At 41.8% G+C, this 27,119-nt stretch overlaps 1 pseudogene; it reads left to right on the forward strand.

Moving 5' to 3' along the window:
• LOC109755540 (cytosolic sulfotransferase 18-like) overlaps positions 1–26,642 on the forward strand; it is a 45,406-nt pseudogene extending 18,764 nt beyond the window's left edge.
• Positions 26,643–27,119: the final 477 nt, after the last annotated feature.

Genomic DNA, 27,119 nt, shown 5'->3' on the forward strand with positions numbered 1-27,119 from the left:
AAGCCATCTAGCTAATAACTATGGACCCGAAGGTCTGAGGTAAACTACTCACACTTCATCGGAGAGGCTATGGTGTTGATGTAGAAGCCCTCCGTGATCGATGCCCCCTCCGGCGGAGCTCCGGAACAGGCCCCAAGATGGGATCTCACGGGTACAGAAGGTTGCGGCGGTGGAATTGGGTTTTTGGCTCTGTATCTGATCGTTTGGGGTACGTAGGTATATATAGGAGGAAGGAGTACGTCGGTGGAGCAACATGGGGCCCACGAGGGTGGAGGGCGCGCCCAGGGGGGTAGGCGCGCCCCCTACCTCGTGGCTTCCTGGTAGCTTTCTTGACGTAGGGTCCAAGTCCTCTGGATCACGTTCATTCCGAAAATCACGTTCCCGAAGGTTTCATTCCGTTTGGACTCCGTTTGATATTCTTTTTCTGCGAAACTCTGAAATAGGCAAAAAACAGCAATTCTGGGCTGGGCCTCCGGTTAATAGGTTAGTCCCAAAAATAATATAAAAGTGTATAATAAAGCCCAATAATGTCCAAAACAGAAGATAATATAGCATGGAGCAATCAAAAATTATAGATACGTTGGAGACGTATCATGGAGCAAGGGGGGAGGCCTGCCGGCCCTAGGGCGCGCCAAGGAGGGGAGGAATCCTCCTCCTAGTAGGAGTAGGATTCCTCCTTTCCTAGTCCTGCTATGAGGGGGAAGGAAGGAGTGGGAGAGGGGAAGGAAAGGGGGGTGCCACCCCCCTCCTAGTCCAATTCGGACTCAATGGGGAGGGGGCGCGCGGCCTGCCCTGGCCGCCTCTCTCTCTCTCTCCACTAAGGCCCATCTAGGCCCACTAGTTCCCCGGGGGGTTCCGGTAACCCTCCGGCACTCCGGTTTTATCCAAAATCACCCGGAACACTTCCGGTGTCCGAATATAGCCGTCCAATATATCAATCTTTATGTCTCGACCACTTCGAGACTCCTCGTCATGTCCGTGATCACATCCGGGACTCCGAACTACCTTCGGTACATCAAAACACATAAACTCATAATACCGATCGTCATCGAACGTTAAGCGTGCGGACCCTACGGGTTCGAGAACTATCTAGACATGACCGAGACACGTCTCCGGTCAATAACCAATGGCGGAACCTGGATGCTCATATTGGCTCCCACACATTCTACGAAGATCTTTATCAGTCAAACCGCATAACAATATACGGTGTTCCCTTTGTCATCGGTATGTTACTTGCCCGTGATTCGATCGTCGGTATCTCAATACCTAGTTCAATCTCGTTACCGGCAAGTCTCTTTACTCGTTTCGTAATGCATCATCCCGTGACTAACTCATTAGTCACATTGCTTGCAAGGTTATAGTGATGTGCATTACCGAGAGGGCCCCGAGATACCTCTCCGACAATCGAAGTGACAAATCCTAATCTCGATCTATGCAAACTCAACAAACACCATCAGAGACACCTGTAGATCATCTTTATAATCACCCAGTTACGTTGTGACGTTTGATAGCACATAAAGTGTTCCTCCGGTATTCGGGAGTTGCATAATATCATAGTCATAGGAACATGTATAAGTCATGAAGAAAGCAGTAGCAACATTGTAGCGACCCGACCCGAATGGATCAAGTCTCTGTGCTTAAGTGTCATCCCTGGATCGGTATGCTGACACACACAGTACTCGAGGATTTATAACAGAGGTAAATCACATGTATAAAGTAACGTAAATACTATTACCTCAATCCAAATAGCGGAAGTAACAAGGTTGTGGATTCCCATCAAGACCAACGGCAAAGTTGAGTGTAGAAATCGTAACCCTAACGTTTCACTTACTCGTCGTAAGAATCCTGCAACATGAAACGTTGCAGCCCGAAAACGGGTCAGCACATGGAATATGCTGGCAAAATCACACCATAGAGAAATGATGAACAAAGGCTATCACTACATGCATATATGGCTGGTGGAAAAGCTCTATGGTTATAATGTTTTTGCGAAAAGCCAATTTTTCCCTACTGCAAAGGAATAAATTTTATTTAACTATCATGGTGGTTGTGAAATATTGAGATGGTTGACAGCATCTCAATCCCAATTAAGTATCATCATTAACCCAACAATATTAATTAAAGTAACATGATGAGATCAATGGGATAATCCAAGAACTAGATACTCAAGATGTCCATAACCGGGGACACGGCTAATCATGATTAGTTTATACACTCTGCAGAGGTTTGCGCACTTTTCCCCACAAGACTCGATCTCCTCCATTGGATTTCTCGCACTGCATGGTGTTTGAGAAACGGATGACCGAGACACAGTCTTTCAGAAGCATTAACTCTAACCCTGGGTAGACAGTACCACCTACATCCCCTACATCTGCTAGCCTACCACTAGAAGAGGTCATGCAACATACTCAACTATGCTAGAGCCCATAATAGCTTGTGGCTGCACACGGAAGTTTCTAGCATGAATAATCTTATGATCCCTTTGAGTCTGGGTGGCGGTCCATAGGATGATCACACGGGTACTCCGGGATATCCAAAAATACAGGCAACACTGGGTTCTCCAGGTGCCTCAATCCACCCAGATGTTTAGTTAAGTAGCCACCTTAAGTTGAACCATTAATTAACAATCTCACATCTGTCATGGATACACTCAAACCCAATCCACGTCTACTAGCATAGCATAGCAATATAAGCAAACGTAGAAGTAACTCCCAAGGGTTTGATAATAAAACAGGTAATAGGTACTACCTCAACTACTTCCCAATACCCACAATTTAATTAGATCCTAACCATGCAATGTTTGAGGATTTGTCTAATGCAATAAAACTGGGTAGTAAAAGAGGTATGATCAAAGTGTGAACTTGCCTGCAATGTTGATGAAGATGATTCACACTCAATACTCTAGATAGATCTACTCGTCACACTCCGGTCAATCTATCATAAGCAAGCAATGGTAACCACACATAAGCAATCACTCAAAAGATCGAGAAGAACGAAGAAGATACTTCGGAAAACTTCAAAACCAAGCAAATAACTCTTGCAACATAAAACAATTTCTAACAGTACCAAAATTAGATGGATTTGACCTATCAGAAAGTTTAGGTCAAGAGCTTCGCTTTGCAAAAAGAATCAACTCAAACGGAGTTACGGAACTTAAGTTATGAACAAAAGAAGTTTGAATATGAATTTGAACAAATTTCGAAATTTGAAAATTTTAAAAAGTTGACGTGACAGGTTAACTGGATAGGTGAAAACAAGACGAAACTATAGGCGCTGGTTTCATCTAATTTGGATGAAACTATAGGCCTGGCCCATTTAGGAGAGAGAAAAAAACGATGGGACGCCAGATGTTATTATGCAGCGCAAGGGCGATAAATAAATATGGGTCGTACGTACAGTTTTTTATATTAGAAACAGAAAGGAAAACTGTATAACGAAAACAAACAATAAAATTGTAAATAGGCATATTATATATCAAAATTTTCAGAAAAAGATTTCCTACAGCATGAACATTTTTGTAAAGTCAAATAAAATCCACACAAATTTTAATAAATCAAACAGTGCTACTGCCTTAATAAAATCCAATAAAAATCATTTTAAAAATACCAAAATGATTTCAAATTTATTTTTCTCCAATTTTCTGATGTAGGGAATCATGTTACCCTATTTTCTGTATATTTTTATTTTGGAGAAAAATAATTTGAATAAGACTCAAATAACTCCAAATTAAAAATAATTTCCAAAAGGACTTTAAATTAGATCCTTTTAAACTTCCAACTCATATTTCATATATTATGAAGAAGTCATTTTATCTTCTCTCGTGAAAATCATTGAGTTGCATAAAGTTTCTGAATTGGGAATATTCTCAAATGAAATTCAAATATTTTCAATACCCCCTTGTCATTTAAATAAATGGAAGAAGTCATGTCATCTTCTCTCGAGGGTTTTGTGATGAAAAGAATTTGAATTCTTGGAGATCATAAAAGCAAAATGAAAGTTTGGGAAAGTCCTTTTATTCCCTCTCATTTAACTTTCAAAAGATTTCGAATTCACTCACTTTCAGTCAATCAATCAAACAATCAATCCAAACTATCTGTTATTATAACATTCCAAAATTTAGAATTTTGGGATGTTACAAACATACTAACGATCAAGTGCTAAGCTAACTGAATGGGTCAAGTCAATCACATCATTCTCTAATGATGTGATCCCGTTCATCAAATGACAACTCATGTCTATGGCTAGGAAACTTAACCATCTTTGATTAATGAGCTAGTTAAGTAGAGGCATACTAGTGACACTATGTTTGTCTATGTATTCACACATGTACTAAGTTTTTGGTTAATACAATTCTAGCATGAATAGTAAACATTTATCATGATATAAGGAAATATAAATAACAACTCTATTATTGCCTCTAGGGCATATTTCCTTCAGTCTCGCACTTGCACTAGAGTCAATAATCTAGATTACACAGTAATGATTCTAACACCCATGGAGTCTTGGTGTTGATCATGTTTTGCTCATGAGAGAGGCTTGGCCAACGGGTCTGCAACATTCAGATCCATACGTATCTTGCAAATCTCTATGTCTCCCTCCTTGACTTGATCGCGGATGGAATTGAAGCGTCTCTTGATGTGCTTGGTTCTCTTGTGAAATCTGGATTCCTTTGCCAAGGCAATTGCACCAGTATTGTCACAAAAGATTTTCATTGGACCCGATGCACTAGGTATGACACCTAGATCGGATATGAACTCCTTCATCCAGACTCCTTCATTTGCTGCTACCGAAGTAGCTATGTACTCCGCTTCACATGTAGATCCCGCCACGATGCTTTGCTTAGAACTGCACCAACTGACAGCTCCACCGTTCAATATAAATACGTATCCGGTTTGTGACTTAGAGTCATCCGGATCAGTGTCAAAGCTTGCATCGATGTAACCATTTACGACGAGCTCTTTGTCACCTCCCTAAACGAGAAACATATCCTTAGTCCTTTTCAGGTATTTCAGGATGTTCTTGACCGTTGTCCAGTGATCCACTCCTGGATTACTTTGGTACCTCCCTGCTAAACTAATAGCAAGGCACACATCAGGTCTGGTACACAGCATTGCATACATGATAGTGCCAATGGCTAAAGCATAGGGAACAACTTTCATTTTCTCTCTATCTTCTGCAGTGGTCGGGCATTGAGTCTGACTCAACTTCACACCTTGTAACACAGGCAAGAACCCTTTCTTTGCTTGATCCATTTTGAACTTCTTCAAAACTTTATCAAGGTATGTGCTTTGTGAGAGTCCAATTAAGCGTCTCGATCTATCTCTATAGATCTTGATGCCCAATATATAAGCAGCTTCACCGAGGTCTTTCATTGAAAAACTCTTGTTCAAGTATCCTTTTATGCTATCCAGAAATTCTACATCATTTCCAATCAACAATATGTCATCCACATATAATATTAGAAATGCTACAGAGCTCCCACTCACTTTCTTGTAAATACAGGCTTCTCCAAAAGTCTGTATAAAACCATATGCTTTGATCACACTATCAAAGCGTTTATTCCAACTCCGAGATGCTTGCACCAGTACATAAATGAATCGCTGGAGCTTGCACACTTTGTTAGCATCCTTTGGATCAATAAAACCTTCGGGTTGCATCATATACAACTCTTCTTCCAGAAATCCATTCAGGAATGCAGTCTTTACATCCATTTGCCAAATTTCATAATCATAAAATGCAGCAATTGCTAACATGATTCGGACAGACTTAAGCATCGCTACGGGAGAGAAGGTCTCATCGTAGTCAACTCCTTGAACTTGTCGAAAACTTTCGCAACAAGTCGAGCTTTGTAGACAGTAACATTACCGCCAGCGTCAGTCTTCTTCTTGAAGATCCATTTATTCTCGATGGCTTGACGGTCATCGGGCAAGTCAACCAAAGTCCACACTTTGTTCTCATACATGGATCCCATCTTAGATTTCATGGCCTCAAGCCATTTCGCGGAATCTGGGCTCATCATCGCTTCCTCATAGTTCATAGGTTCGTCATGGTCAAGTAACATGACCTCCAGAACAGGATTATCGTACCACTCTGGTGCGGATCTTACTCTGGTTGACCTACGAGGTTCGGTAGTAACTTGATCTAAAGTTTCATGATCATTATCATTAGCTTCCTTACTAATTGGTGTAGGGATCACAGGAACTGATTTCTGTGATGAACTACTTTCCAATAAGGGAGCAGGTACAGTTACCTCATCAAGTTATACTTTCCTCCCACTCACTTCTTTCGAGACAAACTCCTTCTCTAGAAAGGATCCATTCTTAGCAACAAATGTCTTGCCTTCGGATCTGTGATAGAAGGTGTACCCAACAGTCTCCTTTGGGTATCCTATGAAGACACATTTCTCCGAGTTGGGTTCGAGCTTATCAGGTTCAAGCTTTTTCACATAAGCATCTCAGCCCCAAACTTTAAGAAACGACAACTTGGGTTTCTTGCCAAACCATAGTCCATAAGGTGTCGTCTCAACGGATTTAGATGGTGCCCTATTTAACTTGAATGCAGCCGTCTCTAAAGCATAACCCCAGAACGATAGCGGTAAATCAGTAAGAGACATCATAGATCGCACCATATCTAATAAAGTGCGGTTACGACGTTCGGACACACCATTACGTTGTGGTGTTCCGGGTGGCGTGAGTTGCGAAACTATTCCGCATTGTTTCAAATGAAGACCAAACTCGTAACTCAAATATTCTCCTCCATGATCAGATCACAGAAACTTTATTTTCTTGTTACTATGATTTTCCACTTCACTCTGAAATTCTTTGAACTTTTCAAATGTTTCAGACTTATGTTTCATCAAGTAGATATACCTATATCTGCTCAAATCATCTGTGAAGGTGAGAAAATAACGATACCCACCGCGAGCCTCAATATTCATCGGACCACATACATCAGTATGTATGATTTCCAACAAATCCGTTGCTCGCTCCATTGTTCCGGAGAATGGAGTTTTAGTCATCTTGCCCATGAGGCATGGTTCGCAAGTACCAAGTGATTCATAATCAAGTGATTCCAAAAGTCCATCAGAATGGAGTTTCTTCATGCGCTTTACACCAATATGACCCAAACGGCAGTGCCACAAATAAGTTGCACTATCATTATCAACTCTGCATCTTTTGGCTTCAATATTATGAATATGTGTGTCACTACTATCGAGATTCAACAAAAATAGACCACTCTTCAAGGGTGCATGACCATAAAAGATATTATTCATATAAATAGAACAACCATTATTCTCGGATTTAAATGAATAACCGTCTAGCATCAAACAAGATCCATATATAATGTTCATGCTTAACGATGGCACCAAATAACAATTATTCAGGTCTAAAACTAATCCCGAAGGTAGATGTAGAGGTAGCGTGCCGACGGCGATCACATCGACTTTGGAACCATTTCCCACGCGCATCGTCACCTCGTCCTTAGCCAATCTTTGCTTAATCCGTAGTCTCTGTTTCGAGTTGCAAATATTAGCAACAGAACCAGTATCAAATACCCAGGCACTACTGCGAGCATTAGTAAGGTACACATTAATAACATGTATATCATATGTACCTTTGTTCACCTTGCCATCCTTCTTATCCGCCAAATACTTGGGGCAGTTTCGCTTCCAGTGACCAGTCCCTTTGCAGTAGAAGCACTCAGTCTCAGGCTTAGATCCAGATTTGGGCTTCTTCACTTGAGCAGCAACTTGCTTGTCGTTCTTCTTGAAGTTCCCCTTCTTCCCTTTACCCTTTTTCTTGAAACTGGTGGTCTTGTTGACCATCAACACTTGATGCTCCTTCCTGATTTCTACCTCCGCAGCCTTCAGCATCGCGAAGAGCTCGGGAATTGTCCTGTTCATCCCTTGCATATTATAGTTCATCACGAAGCTCTTGTAGCTTGGTGGCAGTGATTGAAGAATTCTGTCAATGACACTATCATCAGGAAGATTAATTCCCAGCTGAATCAAGTGGTTGTTATACCCAGACATTTTGAGTATATGTTCATTGACAGAACTATTCTCCTCCATCTTGCAGCTATAGAACTTATTGGAGACTTCATATCTCTCAGTCCGGGCATTTGCTTGAAATATTAACTTCAACTCCTGGAACATCTCATATGCTCCATAACGTTCAAAACATCGTTGAAGTCCCGGTTCTAAGCCGTAAAGCATGGCACACTGAACTATCGAGTAGTCATCAGCTTTGCTCTGCCAGACGTTCACAACGTCCGGTGTTGCTCCTACAACGGGTCTTGCACCTAGCGGTGCTTCCAGGACGTAATTCTTCTGTATAGCTATGAGGATAATCCTCAAGTTACGGACCCAGTCCGTGTAATTGCTACCATCGTCTTTCAACTTAGCTTTCTCAAGGAACGCATTAAAATTCAAAGGAACGGTAGCATGGGCCATTGATCTACAACAACATAGACATGCAAAATACTATCAGGTACTAAGTTCATGATAAATTAAAGTTCAATTAATCATATTACTTAAGAACTCCGACTTAGATAGACATCCCTCTAATCATCTAAGTGATCGCGTGATCCAAATCAACTAAACCATGTCCGATCATCACGTGAGATGGAGTGGTTTTCAATCGTGAACATCACTATGTTGATCATATCTACTATATGATTCACGTTCTACCATATGGCTCCTGCCAGTTGCCGATAACTGTGTTACAAAACATGATCATCTCATACAACAATTTATATAATCACGTCTTAACCATATCACATCACAACATGCCCTGCAAAAACAAGTTAGACGTCCTCTACTTTGTAGTTGCAAGTTTTACGTGGCTGCTACAGGCTGAGCAAGAACCGTTCTTACCTACGCATCAAAAACCACAATGATTTTTCGTCAAGTGTGATGTTTTAACCTTCAACAAGGACCGGGCGTAGTCACACTCGATTCAACTAAAGTTTGAGAACTGACACCCGCCAGCCACCTGTGTGCGAAGCACGTCGGTAGAACCAGTCTCGCGTAAGCATACGCGTAATGTCGGTCCGGGCCGCTTCATCCAACAATACCGCCAAATCAAAGTATGACATTCTGGTAAGCAGTATGACTATTATCGCCCACAACTCATTTGTGTTCTACTCGTGCATATAACATCTACGCATAAACCTGACTCGGATGCCATTGTTGGGGAACGCAGTAATTTCAAAAAAATTCCTACGCACACACAAGATCTATTTGTGGATAGCAACAAGCGGGAGAGTGTTGTCTACGTACCCTCGTAGACCGTAAGCGGAAGCGTCAAGTGACGCGGCTGATGTAGTCAAACGCCTTCGCGATCCATCCGATCCTAGCACCGAAAGTACAGCACCTCCGCGATCTGCACACGTTTAGCTCGGTGACGTCCCACGAACTCTTGATCCAGTTGAGGTCGAGGGAGAGTTCTGTCAGCACGACGGTGTGGTGACGGTGTTGATGAAGTTACTGGCGCAGGGCTTCGCCTAAGCACTGCAACGATATGACCGAGGTGGATTATGGTGGAGGGGGGCACCACACACGGGTAAGACAATGTCTGTTGTATGTTCTAGGGTGCCCCCTGCCCCCGTATATAAAGGAGCAAGGGGGGAGGCCGGCCGGCCCTAGGGCGCGCCAAGGAGGGGAGGAATCCTCCTCCTAGTAGGAGTAGGATTCATCCTTTCCTAGTCCTACTAGGAGCGGGAAGGAAGGAGTGAGAGAGGGGAAGGAAAGGGGGGGCGCCACCCCCCTCCTAGTCCAATTCAGACTCAAGGGGAGGGGGCATGTGATACGTCTCCAACGTATCTATAATTTTTTATTGTTCCATGCTATTATATATTCTGTTTTAGATGTTTAATGGGCTTATTTATGCACTTTTATATTATTTTTGGGACTAACCTATTAACCGGAGGCCCAGCCCAAATTGCTGTTTTTTTTGCCTATTTCAGTGTTTCGCAGAAAAAGAATATCAAACGGAGTCCAAACGGAATGAAACCTTCGGGAACGTGATTTTCGGAACAAACGTGATCCAGAGGACTTGGAGTGGACGTCAAGCAACAAACGAGGAAGCCACGAGGTAGGGGGCGCACCCTCCACCCTCGTGGGCCCCACGTTGCTCCACCGATGTACTCCTTCCTCCTATATATACCTACGTACCCTGGAAACATCATATACGGAGCCAAAACCCTATTTCCACCACCGCAACCTTCTGTACCCATGAGATCCCATCTTGGGGCCTTTTCCGGCGCTCCGCCAGAGGGGGCATTGATCACGGAGGGCTTCTACATCAACACCATAGCCTCTCCGATGATGTGTGAGTAGTTTACCTCAGACCTTCGGGTCCATAGTTCTTAGCTACATGGCTTATTCTCTCTCTTTGGATCTCAATACAAAGTTCTCCTCGATCTTCTTGGAGATCTATTCGATGTAATCTTGTTTTGCGGTGTGTTTGTCGAGACCCGATGAATTGTGGGTTTATGGTCAAGTTTATCTATGAACAATATTTGAATCTCCTCTGAATTCTTTTATGTATGATTGGTTATCTTTGCAAGTCTCTTCGAATTATCAGTTTGGTTTGGCCTACTAGATTGATCATTCTTGCAATGGGAGAAGTGCTTAGCTTTGGGTTCAATCTTGCGGTGTCCTTTCCGAGTGACAGCAGGGGCAGCAAGGCACGTATTGTATTGTTGCCATCGAGGATAAAAAGATGGGGTTTATATCATATTGCATGAGTTTATCCATCTACATCATGTCATCTTGCTTAAAGCATTACTCTGTTCTTATGAACTTAATAATCTAGATGCATGCTGGATAGCGGTCGATGTGTGGAGTAATAGTAGTAGATGCAGAATCGTTTTGGTCTACTTGTCACGGATGTGATGCCTATATACATGATCATACCTAGATATTCTCATAACTATGCTCAATTCTATCAATTGCTCGACAGTAATTCGTTTACCCACCGTAATACTTATGCTATCTTGAGAGAATCCACTAGTGAAACCTATGGCCCCCGGGTCTATTTTCCATCATATTAATCTTCCAACACTTAGCTATTTCTATTGCCGTTTATTTTACTTTGCATTTTATTTCTCTTTATCATAAAAATACCAAAAATATTATCTTATCATATCTATCAGATCTCACTCTCGTAAGTGACCGTGAAGGGATTGACAACCCCTTTATCGTGTTGGTTGCGAGGTTCTTATTTGTTTGTGTAGGTGCGTGGGACTCGAGCGTGGTCTCCTACTGGATTGATACCTTGGTTCTCAAAAACCGAGGGAAATACTTACGCTACTTTACTGCATCACCCTTTCCTCTTCAAGAGAAAACCAACGCAGTGCTCAAGAGGTAGCAAGAAGGATTTCTGGCGCCGTTGCCGGGGAGTCTACGCACAAGTCAAGACATACCAAGTACCCATCACAAACTCTTATCCCTCGCATTACATTATTTGCCATTTGCCTCTCGTTTTCCTCTCCCCCACTTCACCTTTGCCGTTTTCTTCGCCCTCCTTCTGTTCGATCTTGTGTTACCATGTGCCTTCCTTTTGCTTGCATCTTCGCTTGATAAAAGTTTATGGATCCTCATCCCCTTGCTAATCTCTTTAAGAGATCCAATTATGATGGACCTATTGCTACTGAGTTGAGTGCACTAGATTATCTTTATGAGGTTTTGCTTGAAATTCGTGAATCTGAAAATTGTGATGAAGTGCTTTATAAAGTGATTCACGATGGATCTTTGAATAAAAAGCATGATTGCAAATGATAGTATAAATTCTATTAATGTCAATTGTGCTTATAATATGCAAAACCCTAAGCTTGGGGATGCTAAGTTTGCTATGTCTACTACTTGTTGCAATGATCATGATTGGGGGGATTCTTCTTATGATCTTGAAAATTTATTTAAGCCCCATGATGAATATGAGATTGATAGTAGTGTTTGCAATAATATTGAAAGTGGGTTTGGAAGAGTGTCAACTTTAGATCCCACATATTTGGAGAATTTTCAATCTTATGAAATTTTTGATAAAAGTGGGTTTGGAGAGGTCATGACTTTAGTTAATGTTAATCCCACTATTTCAGAAGAGTGTCAACTTTGCATGCATGTGGATCACGAAGAGAATATGTTATGTGATAGCTATATTGTTGAATTTTCTTATGATCCTACATGTAATTATTATGAAAGAGGAAAATATGGTTGTAGAAACTTTTATCTTACTAAATTACCTCTCGTCATGTTGAGATTGCTATCGTCACTTTCTTCTTCCTTGCATATGCTAGTTTTTGCTTGCCTTGCAAATTTGTTTACTTATAATATGCCTATGCATAGGAAGTATGTTAGACTTTGATGTGTTTGTCACGTGTTTTATGATGCTCTCTTCCGCTTCAATTCTTGTCTTTCTTGTGAGCATCATAAAAAATCTATGCCTAGCTAAAAGGCTTTAAAGAAAAGCGCTTGTTGGGAGACAACCCAATATTTTACTTGCTTTTATTCAATAAATATTTGATCTAGCCTCTGGTTAGTTTTGTTTTTATGTTTTAATTAGTGTTTGTGCCAAGTTAAACCTATAGGATCTTCTTGGATGATAGTTATTTGATCTTGCTGAAAATTCCAGAAACTTTCTGTTCACGAAAACAATTGTTAAAAATCACCAGAACGTGATAAAATACTGATTCCAATTGCAGTAGATCAATAAACAAATTATCTAGGACGTCATATTTTGGTAGATTTGTCTGAGTTCCAGAAGTTTGCGTTAGTTACAGATTACTACAGACTGTTCTGTTTTTGACATATTCTGTTTTTCGTGTGTTGTTTGCTTATTTTGATGAATCTATGGCTAGTAAAATAGTTTATAAACCATAGAGAAGTTGGAATACAGTAGGTTTAACACCAATATAAATAAAGAATGAGTTCAATACAGTACCTTGAAGTGGTGTTTTGTTTTCTTTCGCTAACGGAGCTCACGAGATTTTCTGTTGAGTTTTGTGTTGTGAAGTTTTCAAGTTTTGGGTAAAGATTTGATGGATTATGGAACAAGGAGTGGCAAGAGCCTAAGCTTGGGGATGCCCATGGCACCCCAAGGTAATATAAGGGAAGCAAAAAGCCAAAGCTTGGGGATGCCCCGGAAGGCATCCCCTCTTTCGTCTTCGTCCATCGGTAACTTTACTTGGAACTATATTTTTATTCACCACATGATATGTGTTTTGCTTGGAGCGTCTTGTATGATTTGAGTCTTTGCTTTTTAGTTTACCAGAATCATCCTTGCTGTACACACCTTTTGAGAGAGACACATGATTCGGAATTTATTAGAATACTCTATGTGCTTCACTTATATCTTTTTAGCTATATAGTTTTTGCTCTAGTGCTTCACTTATATCTTTTAGAGCACGGTGGTGGATTTGTTTTATAGAAATTATTGTTCTCTCATGCTTCACTTATATTATTTTGAGAGTCCTACAAAACAGCATGGTAATTTGCTTTAATTGTGAAATTAGTCCTAATATGCTAGGTATTCAAGATTAGTAAAAACTTTCTTATGAGTGTGTTGAATACTAAGAGAAGTTTGATGCTTGATGATTGTTTTGAGATATGGAGGTAGTGATATTAAAGTTGTGCTAGTTGAGTAGTTATGAATTTAAGAAATACTTGTGTTGAAGTTTGCAAATCCCGTAGCATGCACGTATGGTAAACGTTGTGTAACAAATTTGAAACATGAGGTGTTCTTTGATTGTCCTCCTTATGAGTGGCGGTCGAGGACGAGCGATGGTCTTTTCCTACCAATCTATCCCCCTAGGAGCATGTGCGTAGTGCTTGGTTTTTGATGACTTGTAGATTTTTGCAATAAGTATGTGAGTTCTTTATGACTAATGTTGAGTCCATGGATTATACGCACTCTTACCCTTCCATCATTGCTAGCCTCTTCGGTACCGTGCATTGCCCTTTCTCACCTTGAGAGTTGGTACAAACTTCGCCGGTGCATCCAAACCCCGTGATACAATATGCTTTATCACGCATAAGCCTCCTTATATCTTCCTCAAAACAGCCACCATACCTACCTATTATGGAATTTCCATAGCCATTCCGAGATATATTGCCATGCAACTTTCCACCGTTCCGTTTATGATAACACGTTTCATCATTGTCATATTGCCTTGCATGATCATGTAGTTGACATCGTATTTGTGGCAAAGCCACCATGCATATTATTTCATACATGTCACTCTTGATTCATTTCCCGGTACACCGTCGGAGGCATTCATCTAGAGTCATACTTTGTTCTAGTATCAAGTTGTAATCATTGAGTTGTAAATAAATAGAAGTGTGATGATCATCATTCATAGTGCATTGTCCCCAAAAAAGAGAAAGGCCAAAACAAAAAGGCCCAAAAAAGGAAAAAAAGGGGCAATGCTACTATCTTTTTTCCATACTTGTGCTTCCGAGTAGCACCATGATCCTTATGATAGATAGTCTCTTGTTTTGTCACTTTCATATACTAGTGGGAATTTTTCGTTATACAACTTGGCTTGTATATTCCAACAATGGGCTTCCTCAAATGCCCTAGGTCTTCGTGAGCAAGCAAGTTGGATGCACACCCACTTAGTTTCTTTTGTTGAGCTTTCATACATTTATAGCTCTAGTGCATCCGTTGCATGGCAATCCCTACTCCTCACATTAACATCCATTGATGGGCATCTCCATAGCCTGTTGATTAGCCGCGTTGATGTGAGACTTTCTCCTTTTTTTGTCTTCTCCACATAACCCCCATCATTATATTCTATTCCACCCATAGTGCTATATCCATGGCTCACTCCCATGTATTGCGTGAAAGTTGAAAAAAGTTTGAGATTACTAAAGTATGAAACAATTGCTTGGCTTGTCATCGGGGTTGTCCATGATGGGAGCATTCTTGTGTGACGAAAATGGAGCATGACCAACCTATATGATTTTGTAGGGATGAACTTTCTTTGGCCATGTTATTTTGAGAAGACATAATTGCTTAGTTAGTATGCTTGAAATATTATTACTTTTATGTCAATATTAAATTTTATCTTGAATCTTTCGGATCTAAATATTCATACTACAATTAAGAGAGTTACATTGAAAATTATGCTAAGTAGCATTCCACATCAAAAATCTGTTTTTATCATTTACCTACTCGAGGACGAGCAGGAATTAAGCTTGGGGATGCTTGATACGTCTCCAACGTATCTATAATTTTTGATTGTTCCATGCTATTATATATTCTGTTTTGGATGTTTAATGGGCTTATTTATGCACTTTTATATTATTTTTGGGACTAACCTATTAACCGGAGGCCCAGCCCAAATTGCTGTTTTTTTGCCAATTTCTGTGTTTCGCAGAAAAAGAAAATCAAACGAAGTCCAAACGGAATGAAACCTTCGGGAACGTGATTTTCGGAACAAACGTGATCCAGAGGACTTGGAGTGGACGTCAAGCAACAGACGAGGAAGCCACAAGGTAGGGGGGCACCTACCCCCCTGGGCGCGCCCTCCACCCTCGTGGGCCCCTCGTTGCTCCACCGACGTACTTCTTCCTCCTATATATACCCATATACCCTGGTAACATCATATACGGAGCCAAAACCCTATTTCCACCGCCGCAACCTTCTGTACCTGTGAGATCCCATCTTGGGGCCTTTCCCGGCGCTCCGCTGGAGGGGGCATTGATCACGGAGGGCTTCTACATCAACACCATAGCCTCTCCGATGATGTGTGAGTAGTTTTCCTCAGACCTTCGGGTCCATAGTTATTAGCTAGATGGCTTCTTCTCTCTCTTTGGATCTCAATACAAAGTTCTCCTCGATCTTCTTGGAGATCTATTCGATGTAATCTTCTTTTGCGGTGTGTTTGTCGAGATCCGATGAATTGTGGGTTTATGATCAAGTTTATCTATGAACAATATTTGAATCTCCTCTGAATTCTTTTATGTATGATTGGTTATCTTTGCAAGTCTCTTCGAACTATCAGTTTGGTTTGGCCTACTAGATTGATCTTTCTTACAATGGGAGAAGTGCTTAGCTTTGGGTTCAATCTTGTGGTGTCCTTTCCCAGTGACAGCAGGGGCAGCAAGGCACGTATTGTATTGTTGCCGTCGAGGATAAAAAGATGGGGTTTATATCATATTGCATGAGTTTATCCCTCTACATCATGTCATCTTGCTTAAAGCATTACTCTGTTCTTATGAACTTAATACTCTAGATGCATGCTGGATAGCGGTCGATGTGTGGAGTAATAGTAGTAGATGCGGAATCGTTTCGGTCTACTTGTCACGGACGTGATGCCTATATACATTATCATACCTAGATATTCTCATAACTATGCTCAATTCTATCAATTGCTCGACAGTAATTCGTTTACCCACCGTAATACTTATGCTATCTTGAGAGAAGCCACTAGTGAAACCTATGGCCCCGGGGTCTATTTTCCATCATATTAATCTTCCAACTCTTAGCTATTTCTATTGCCGTTTATTTTACTTTGCATCTTTGTTTCTCTTTATCATAAAAATACCCAATATATTATCTTATCATATCTATCAGATCTCACTCTCGTAAGTGACCGTGAAGGGATTGACAACCCCTTTATCGTGTTGGTTGCGAGGTTCTTATTTGTTTGTGTAGGTGCGTGGGACTCGAGAGTGGTCTCCTACTGGATTGATACCTTGGTTCTCAAAAACTGAGGGAAATACTTACGCTACTTTACCTTGGTTTTATCCGAAATCACCTGGAACACTTCCGGTGTCCGAATATAGCCGTCCAATATATCAATCTTTATGTTTCGACCATTTTGAGACTCCTCGTCATGTCCGTGATCACATACGGGACTCCGAACTACCTTCGGTACATCAAAACACATAAACTCATAATATCGATCGTCATCGAATGTTAAGCGTGCGGACCCAACGGGTTCGAGAACTATGTAGACATGACCGAGACACGTCTTCGGTCAATAACCAATAGCGGAACCTGGATGCTCATATTTTCTCCCACACATTCTACGAAGATCTTTATCGGTCAAACCGCATAACAATATACGTTGTTCCCTTTGTCATCGGTATGTTACTTGCCCGAGATTCGATCGTCGGTATCTCAATACCTAGTTCAATCTCGTTACCGGCAACTCTCTTTACTCGTTCCATAATGCATCATCCCGTGACTGACTCATTAGTCACATTGCTTGCAAGGCTTATAGTGATGTGCATTACCGAGAGGGCCCAGAGATACCTCTCGGACGATCAGAGTGACAAATCCTAATCTCGATCTATGCCAACTCAACAAGCACCATTGGAGACACCTGTAGAGCATCTTTATAATCACCCGGTTACGTTTTGATGTTTGATAGCACACAAAGTGTTCCTCCGGTATTCGGGAGTTGCATAATCTCATAGTCATAGGAACATGTATAAGTCATGAAGAAAGCAATAGCAACATACTAAACGATCAAGTGCTAAGCTAACTGAATGGGTCAAGTCAATCACATCATTCCCTAATGATGTGATCCCGTTCATCAAACAACTCATGTCTATGGCTAGGAAACTTAACCATCTTTGATTAACGAGCTAGTTAAGTAGAGGCATACTAGTGACACTATGTTTGTCTATGTATTCACACATGTACTAAGTTTCCGATTAATACAATTCTAGCATGAATAATAAACATTTATCATGATATAAGGAAATATAAATAAAAACTTTATTATTGCCTCTAGGGCATATTTCCTTTAGTGGATTCCTCAGCTTCTTCTAGTACGGGAACGGCTGCTCGCCGGGGAGCTCCTGGTTGTCGGGCTGCGCGGCGGCCGCCGCGGCCCCCTCCTGCTGGCGGCGGAGGTGGCGCACGACCCAGGGCGGGGCGTTAGGGTTTGGGCGGTGCCCGATCGGAGGGGTGGAAGGAGGAGGCCGGGCGAAGGCGGGGAAGGAGCAGAGGGAGGCGCTGGTGGGGAGGAGGAGGCGGCGCGAGCGGGAGAGGAGCCGACCGGAGGGGTGGAAGGAGGAGGTCGGGCGGCGGCTAGGAAGGAGGAGAGGAGGCGCATGGGAGGGGAAGGGAGAGGAGGCATCCGGGAGGGGAGCCGGCTAGGGTGGTCTCCACGCGAGCCGACCCTTTTATACCCCCTGTGAGTGAAATGACGAAAATGCCCCCGGCGGGGCAGGCTATTTACGCGTGGTGGCACGACTGGGGCGCATATTGTTTATTGCAGCGGTCTTGTTTTCGATCCAACGGGCGAGATCGACCGAGGGCGCAATCCAACGGCCGAAAACGCTGATCTCGAGAAGGTTTCTGGGTGCTGTATCAAGGCCGCTAGCTGAGACCCCCGGCCGTGCAGAGCATCAAGATCGTGCAGGGGCAGTTCAAGGCGCGCCCCGATGACATCCTCCTCGTTACGTACCCAAAGTGCGGCACCACCTGGCTCAAGGCCCTCGCCTTCACCATCACCAACCTCTTTCGCCACACCGTCATCGGCGCCGACCACCCGCTGCTCACCTACCACCCGCAGGACCTCGTGCCATTTCTCGAGATGCCCTACCGTCAGCTCCACCCTCTCGCTGATCTCGAGAAGCTCCCCTCCCCAAGGCTCCTCTCCACCCATATGCCGGTCACTGATAACCCACAAGTATAGGGGATCAATTGTAGCCTCTTTCAATAAGTAAGAGTGTCGAACCCAACGAAGAGCTAAAGGTAGAACAAATATTCCCTCAAGTTCTATCGACCCCCGATACAACTCTACGCACGCTCAACATTCGCTTTACCTAAAACAAGTATGAAACTAGAAGTGCTTTGTAGGTGTTCTAGGCTAGGTTTGCAAGATAATAAAGAGCACGTAAATAAAAGCTAGGGGCTTTTTAGATAAAGACACAACTAAGTTGGTTTTAGTAGAGAGCTTTTTGTCACGAGAAAGTTATTTGTCCTTAGGCAATCGATAACTAGACCGGTAATCATTATTGCAATTTTATTTGAGGGAGAGGCATAAGCTAACATACTTTCTCTTCTTGGATCATATGCACTTATGATTGGAACTCTAGCAAGCATCCGCAACTACTAAATATCATTAAGGTAAAACCCAGCCATAGCATTATAAGGCATCAAGTCCTCTTTACTCCCATACGCAAACAACCTACTTACTTGGGTCTGTGCTTCTGTCACTCACGCCACCCACCATAAGCAAATCATGAACATATTGCAAACCCTACAGCGGGGATCCTCATGCTTGCGCGACACGGAGAGCACCATAGGACAACACCAATAATAAAACATGCAACTCAAACCAATCACGATCATCAATTAACCCATAGGACAAAACGGATCTATTCAAACATCATAGGATAGCCATACATCATTGGGAAATAATATATATCGTTGAGCATCATGTTTAAGTAGAGATTGCAGCGGGTAAAAGAGGGGTTACACCGCTGCATAGAGGGGGGAAGAGTTGGTGATGACAGCGGTGAAGTTGTTGGTGTAGATCATTGTCGCGATGATGGCCCCGACGGCGTTCCGGTGCCACCGGGAGAGAGGGGGGAGAGCCCCCCTTCTTCTTCTTCTTCCTTGACCTTCCCCCTAGATGGGAGAATGGTTTCCCCTCTGGTTCTTCGCTTCCATGGCGGCGGAGGGGCGGGAGCCCCTCTGAGATTGGATCTCTCTCTGTTTCCTTCTGTTTCTGCGCTTCCAGATTTTGCCCTTTCACCGTTTCTTAAATTCCCGGAGATCCGTAACTTCGATTGGGCTGAAATTTTAACACGATTTCTATCCGGATATTAGCTTTCTTGCAGTGAAAGAAGGGTGCCAACGGCCTTATGGAGTGGCCACGAGGGCCCAGGGCACGCCCTACTCCCTGGGGCGCGCCCCTCACCCTCATGGGCCCCTCGGGCATCGTCTCGCGTTGATTCCACTTCCCAAAATTCACATATATTCCAAAAAAAATCTCCGTAAGTTTTTATCCCGTTTGGACTCCGTTTGATATGGATTTTCTGCGAAACAAAAACATGCAACAAACAGGAACTGGCACTGGGCACTGGATCAATATGTTAGTCCCAAAAATAGTATAAAAAGTTGCCAAAAGTATGTAAAAGTTGTAGAATATTGGCATGGAACAATCAAAAATTATAGATATGATGGAGACGTATCAGCATCCCCAAGCTTAATTCCTGCTCGTCCTCGAGTAGGTAAATGATAAAAAAGATAATTTTTGATGTGGAATGCTACCTAGCATAATCTTGATCATGTAATCTAATCATGGCATGAATATTAAGACACGAGTGATTTAAAGCAATAGTCTATCATTTGACATTAAGACAATAATACTTCAAGCATACTAATAAAGCAATCATGTCTTTTCAAAATAACATGGCCAAAGAAAGTTATCCCTACAAAATCATATGGTCTGGCTATGCTCCATCTTCGTCACACAAAATATTCAAATCATGCACAACCCCGGTTTCAGCCAAGCAATTATTTCATACTTTAGTATTCTCAAACTTTTTCAACTTTCACGCAATACATGAGCGTGAGCCATGGATATAGCACTATAGGTGGAATAGAATATGATGGTGGAGGTTGTGTAGAGAAGACAAAAAGGAGAAAGTCTCACATCGACGCGGCTAATCAACGGGCTATGGAGATGCCCATCAATTGATGTCAATGTGAGGAGTAGGGATTGCCATGCAACGGATGCACTAAGAGCTATAAGTGTATGAAAGCTCAAACTGGAAACTAAGTGGGTGTGCATCCAACTTGCTTGCTCATGAAGACCTCGGGCATTTGAGGAAGCCCATCATCGGAATATACAAGCCAAGTTCTATAATGAAAAATTCCCACTAGTATATGAAAGTGAAAGCATAGGAGACTCTCTCTATGAAGAACATGGTGCTACTTTGAAGCACAAGTGTGGTAAAGGATAGTAGCATTGCCCCTTCTCTCTTTTTCTCTCTTTTTTGGCTTCTTTGGCCTCTCTTTTTTCTCATTGGCTTCTTTGGCCTTTTTTATTTCCTCACACGGGAAAATGTTCTAATAATGATGATCATCACACTTCTATTTACTTACAACTCAAGAATTACAACTCAATATCTAGAACAAAGATATGACTCTATATGAATGCCTCCGGCGGTGTACCTGGATGTGCAATGATCTAGTGTAGCAATGACATCAGAAAAACGGACAAGCCATGAAAACATCATGCTAGCTATCTTAAGATCATGCAAAGCAATATGACAATGAATTGTCAAGTCATGTATATGATGATGATGGAAGTTGCATGGCAATATATCTCGGAATGGCTATGGAAATGCCATGATAGGTAGGTATGGTGGCTGTTTTGAGAAAGATATAAGGAGGCTTATGTGTGATAGAGCGTATCATATCACAGGGTTTGGATGCACCGGCGAAGTTTGCACCAACTCTCGAGGTGAGAAAGGGCAATGCACGGTACCGAAGAGGCTAGCAATGATGGAAGGGTGAGAGTGCGTATAATCCATGGACTCAACATTAGTCATAAAGAACTCACATACTTATTGCAAAAAATTATTAGCCATCGAAACAAAGTACTACATGCATGCTCCTAGGGGAAGGGTTGGTAGGAGTTAACCATCGCGCGATCCCGACCTCCACACAAAGGATGACAATCAAAAAATAAATCATGCTCCGACTTCATCACATAACGGTTCACCTTACGTGCATGCTACGGTAATCACAAACTTTAACACAAGTATTTCTACGAATCCACAATTACTCACTAGCATGACTCTAATATCACCACCTTTATATCGCAAAACTATTGCAAGGAATCAAACATATCATATTCAGTGATCTACAAGTTTTATGTAGGATTTTATGACTAACCATGTGAATGACCAATTCCTGTCATCTCTCTAAATAGATATAAGTGAAGCAAGAGAGTTTAGTTCTTTCTACAAAAGATATGCCCAAGATCTAACAAATATAAGTGAAGCAAAAGAGCATTCTACAAATGGCGGTTTTCTATGTGTAGGGAAACAGGTAATCCAAACTTCAAATGATATATGTGATGCACATGAAGCATTCTATAAAGCCATACTCAAAAGATATAAGTGAAGTGGAATGAGCATTCTATAAATCAACCATGGACTATCTCATACCAGCATGGTGCATCAAAGAAAAGTGAAAACTAAATGCAAAAGACGCTCCAAGATTCGCACATATCACATGAACGAAACGAAACCGAAAACATACCGATACTTGTTGAAGAAAGATGGGATGCCTTCCTGGGCATCCCCAAGCTTAGACGCTTGAGTCTCCTTGAATATTTACTTGGGGTGCCTTGGGCATCCCCAAGCTTGAGCTCTTGCCTCTCCTCCTTCTCCTCATATCGAGACCTCCTCGATCTTTGATCACTTCATCCACACAAAACACAACAGAAAGCTCGGTAAGATCCGTTAGTATAATAAAGCAAATCACTACTATAAATACTGTTGCAAACCAATTCATATTTTGTTTTTTCATTGTAGCTACTGTAATATAATTTTTTCATGGCTTATACCACCGATAGGATCGATAGTTTCATCAAAACAAGCAACATAATGCATCAAAAACAGAATCTGTCTTAAACAGGACAGTCTGTAGTAATCTGAACACTACCATACTTCTGGTACTCCAAAAATTCTGAAAAATTAGGACAACGTAAACAATTTGTATGGCAAGACTATGCAAAAAGTTTCAGAAACGTTTGACATTCCAGTAAAAAATGAAAATTCACGCGCTACAGCCAAAGTTTCTGTTTCTACACCGCACAAACCAACAAGCAATCTAATCATCCTAAAGGCAACTCTTGGCACATTATTTTTATAATACAATGGAATTGTACAAGGGGATAATTATTTTTTTTGAAAACTTTCTGTAATCAAGATTCACAAAGTTTCCATGAGCATGAACAAAGTTCAAGGTGCTCCCCCACTTCAACAATGCTTGTCTCTCTCACTTTCACCTTCCTTTTTTGAAAAGTTTTGCGTTCCCCTCTTTATTTTTTTGTTTTTAAACTCTATAAAAGCACTCAACAGGAATAAATGACTCTCTAAAACTTCCGGGTTGTCTCCCTGGCAGCGCTTTCTTTAAAGCCATTAAGCTAGGCATAAGGTGCTCAAGTAATGAATCCACCCGGATCCCAAGGTATATCAAAGCCAAATTGAATTAGCAATGATTTGGCATTTAGTAGTGAGCACAAAGCAACATATATCAAGCAATGATGAAGTCTAACACTCTTCCTATGCATCGGCATGTCATACAAGAACAATTCATGCACATCAAGTAAAGGCCAATGCATGGCATAAGAAGTTTCTTGCAATTTTATCGTGTTGGAAACGAGTAGGAGCAGCAAGCACATGCATATTATATTCATAAAAATTATCATGTGCAACAGTAAAAGGCCACCCATCAATCTAATCCTTAATAAGTGCAAACTTCTTCGATATAGTGTAGTTTGGAGAATTCAAAAAGATAATAGGACTATCATGTGTGGGTGCAATAGCAACAATTTCATGTTTAACATAAGGAACAATATCAAGTTCATCTCCATAAGCATAATTCATGTTGGCATCTTGGCCACAAGAATAGCAAGCATCAAGTTCATCAAAAAGGGATATTTCAAACGAATCAACGGGATCATAGCAATTATCATGGCATTCATCCTTCGGTAAGAACGAAGGGACATTAAACAATGTATGAGTTGGAGGGTTACTCTCATTAGAAGGTGGGCACGGGTAGCTAATCCGCTCTTCCTCCTTTTGTTCTTCGCTCTCCTCATCATCTTTTTCATCCAATGAGCTCACAGTTTCATCAATTTCTTCTTCCATAGACTCCTGCAAAATATTAGTCTCTTCTCGGACAGCGGAGATTTTCTCAATAAATTCATCAATATCATAATTGTATTATAATTCTCATAGAAATATTTAAGGATAGCTAAATTTTCAGGTCTATAAACTGAATCATCAAAATCTTCAAACTCTTTAAACAAAGATTCAATTTCACATGCACCCTTAAAAGCAACAAATTCTTCTATTCGTTCCACATCATAGTAATCATATATACCTCTAGCATAAGAAGTAAGGTTTCATTATCATTAAATTTGCATGAAAAGGGAAGGTGTGGAGCCTTCATCCTAGAGCAACAAGTATAATCATATCTCAAGCATAGTTGCCGAGCATACCAATGCAACATATAAATTTGATCCCATAATAGTTTCCCTTTTTGAGTCCAGCGATAATCCCTAAAGTATTCACGTTGAGCCAACGTGTCTCCCATTATATAATTGAATGGGGTTTTCTCAGGATTATTAAAGTAGTGCATAATATCTTTCACATAATGAGCATCGAGGGTTTTAGGAGGTTCCCCATCTCCATGAGTAGCAAGTACACCTAATTTTTTTTGGTATTTCGTGTTCCATATCCATAACTAAAGATAGAGAAAAACTTAGAATAGAAAATAAACTACTTAGTGATAAAGCAAACAAGCACACACAAGAATATTCACCCCACACTGTGGCTCCCGGGCAACGGCGCCAGAAAAAGGTCTTGATAACCCACAAGTATAGGGGATCAATTGTAGCCTCTTTCGATAAGTACGAGTGTCGAACCCAACGAGGAGCTAAAGGTAGAACAAATATTCCCTCAAGTTCTATCGACCACCGATACAACTCTACGCACGCTCAACATTCGCTTTACCTAAAACAAGTATGAAACTAGAAGTGCTTTGTAGGTGTTCTAGGCTAGGTTTGCAAGATAATAAAGAGCACGTAAATAAAAGCTAGGGGCTGTTTAGATAAAGACACAACTAAGTTAGTTTTAGTAGAGAGCTTTTTATCACGAGAAAGTTATTTGTCCTTAGGCAATCGATAACTAGACCGGTAATCATTATTGCAATTTTATTTGAGGGAGAGGCATAAGCTAACATACTTTCTCTTCTTGGATCATATGCACTTATGATTGGAACTCTAGCAAGCATCCGCAACTACTAAATATCATTAAGGTAAAACCCAACAATAGCATTATAAGGCATCAAGTCCTCTTTACTCCCATACGCAAACAACCTACTTACTCGGGTCTGTGCTTCTGTCACTCACGCCACCCACCATAAGCAAATCATGAACATATTGCAAACCCTACAGCGGGGATCCCTCACGCTTGCGCGACACGGAGAGCACCATAGGACAGCACCAATAATAAAACATGCAACTCAAACCAATCACGATCATCAATTAACCCATAGGACAAAACGGATCTACTCAAACATCATAGGATAGCCATACATCATTGGGAAATAATATATAGTGTTGAGCACCATGTTTAAGTAGAGATTACAGCGGGTAAAAGAGGGGGTACAGCACTGCATAGAGGGGGGAAGAGTTGGTGATGACAGAGGTGAAGTTGTTGGTGTAGATCGTTGTCGCGATGATGGCCCCGGCGGCGTTCCGGCGCCACCGGGAGAGAGGGGGAGAGAGCCCCCCTTCTTCTTCTTCTTCCTTGACCTTCCCCCTAGATGGGAGAAGGGTTTCCCCTCTGATCCTTGGCTTCCATGGCGGCGGAGGGGCGGGAGCCCCTCCGAGATTGGATCTCTCTCTGTTTCCTTCTGTTTCTCCGCTTCCAGATTCTGCCCTTTCACCGTTTCTTAAATTCCCGGAGAACCGTAACTCCGATTGGGCTGAAATTTTAAGACGATTTCTATCCGGATATTAGCTTTCTTGCGGCGAAAGAAGGGCAGCAACTGCCTTACAGAGTGTCCACGAGGACCCAGGGCGCGCCCCTCACCCTCATGGGCCCCTCGGGCATCGTCTCGCGTTGATTCCACTTCCCAAAATTCACATATATTCCAAAAAAAATCTCTGTAAGTTTTTATCCCGTTTGGACTCCGTTTGATATGGGTTTTCTGCAAAACAAAAAACATGCAACAAACATGAACTGGCACTGGGCACTGGATCAATATGTTAGTCCCAAAAATAGTATAAAAAGTTGCCGAAAGTATGTAAAAGTTGTAGAATATTGGCATGGAACAATCAAAAATTATAAATACGACGGAGACGTATCAGTCACGTTGCTCCCTCCGTGCGTGGCGACCCTCGGTTCCCGAGTTGTGTACTTATGCCGCAGTCCCAAGGATGTGCTCGTGTCCTTATGGCACTTCATCTATAACGTAAACACGAACTACTCCATAGATAAAGCATTTGAGTTGTTTTCCAAGGGGGAATCCTCGTATGGGCCTATATGGGAACATAATCTCGGGTTCTGGAAGGAAAGCATATCAAACAACGATAGAGTTCTCTTCTTGAAGTATGATGAGATGATGGCCCAACTGGTCGAGCATGTCAAGATGCTCGCCGAGTTCCTCCGTGTTCCCTTCATGGAGGAGGAGGTGCGATGTGGGGTCGTGGAGGATGTCGTGCACTTGTTTAGCTTCGATAAGCTCAAAAGCATACCAGTCAACTCATCCGGGGTATCTGATAGGATTGGCAGGGTGCCGATGGAGAATTCTTCCTTCTTTAGGACTGCCAAGGTTGGTGACTGGGCAAACCACTTGACCATTGAGATGGCAGAGAAGCTGGATGGCATTGTTGAGGAGAAGCTGAGAGGATCTAATCTTACATTCTGACATCTTGATTATTGTCATGATTATGTGACTGCTAAGGTTGTGTGCATCACTCGATGCAGAAGCCAAAAAGGTATGTGTGTGTGTGTGTGCAACCAAAATGTATGTCCTCAATAATAATGTGAAAGGCTACGTGCTTTGATATTTTAGCAACATTTTGTTTTGTTTTCATTGACTTGGCTCTCGTTTTGAGATATGAGCAATCATTGGAAGGCAACTACAATAACTGTTGTGAGATTTATAAATGCATAATAATGTGAACTATTCCATGCCATGTCGTGAATTTTAACTTTGAAGATGGTTGATGACAACTTACTCCCTTGGATGCCGTCGGATGCTGAGGTCGGGTATGCACAGGAGTGGGCGTGGAGACCGTCTCCATGGAACGTTTTCCTACATTTTTGTCGTCGTTTCGTGTAAGAGTTGATCCAAAAATGTTGCGTCTTGGATCACCAAAGCTTATATGGAAATAGAATGGGA

Source organism: Aegilops tauschii, chromosome 3 (assembly GCF_002575655.3).
Source record: "Aegilops tauschii subsp. strangulata cultivar AL8/78 chromosome 3, Aet v6.0, whole genome shotgun sequence".
Classification (NCBI taxonomy): Eukaryota; Viridiplantae; Streptophyta; class Magnoliopsida; order Poales; family Poaceae; genus Aegilops; species Aegilops tauschii.